Raw genomic sequence first — 999 nt, 5'->3', positions numbered from 1 at the left:
GTTCAGTGCTAGGACCAATTCTGTTTACATTATACATGCTTCCCTTAGGCAGCATCATTAGAAGACATAGCATACATTTACACTGCTATGCAGATGACACCCAGCTCTATCTGTCCATGAAGCCAGATAACACAATCTTCACTTCACTTCTTTTTTTTTTGAAGAATTCTCACGGCACTCTTATGTCCCACATCGGTGTGGGTATAATCCCAACCCTGTGTGTGGTGCAGTGATTGGAAAACACTGATCTAGAGACAGCCACCAAAACAGTCTCTGCAGAAAGCTAATGATCTGCTGGACTCCAGGATGACATATCTTAGACCTCAGTTAGCACAGTACCTAGACTGATGATAGAATGATCAAGCGGTTATGTGGGCCACTCTCTGGATCAGGCTCGTTCTGCTGTGCTGTATGGATGACTTAATCTCATAGGTAAGGGACCCAACACTAAAGCATGAAAGAAGGATGGGTTCTTTTTCAATGGGAGCATCTGGGGTAGAGAACTGGCGAGAGAGGCCCTCCGGCTTGGTGTTGAAATTAAAGCAAGCAAAAAACAAGTACCATCAGACTGGACGTGCATTTTATAAACACTTATCAGTTTGAATTTAAGCCAAGTTTTTCTGATCTGTACAAACAACAAAAGGATGTTCTGCCCCCTCGAGCCAGTGCCTCCATACCACTAAAGCTACCTTGATTGGCAGCTGCTCCCAGTCCTCTATGTCCTAGTTCCATTCTGCAGGGGATAAACGGCAGAATGCTCCACTGTAATGGTCCCAAGGGAAGTTGAAGTCCTGCGAGGTGAAATTTCCTGAACCTGGTGGGTCCTGCAGCTTTGGTGTTTACTTGTGTGGTCATCTAAATAGATGACATTGGAAACAAGTCTGATCAAGGGTCTCATAAAATTCTTTGGTTGCTAACTCACTTGTGATATTGTCATTTAATTGATAGAGGAATGCGCCCTGAAGAGCTCTGTCTTCACCACCACCAGAATCCAAAAAT

Source organism: Haplochromis burtoni, unplaced genomic scaffold (assembly GCF_018398535.1).
Source record: "Haplochromis burtoni strain Fernald_Lab_line unplaced genomic scaffold, NCSU_Asbu1 Contig_963, whole genome shotgun sequence".
NCBI classification, from domain to species: domain Eukaryota; kingdom Metazoa; phylum Chordata; class Actinopteri; order Cichliformes; family Cichlidae; genus Haplochromis; species Haplochromis burtoni.
The sequence above is the reverse complement of the archived record's forward strand: the minus strand, read 5'-3'. Positions refer to the sequence as shown.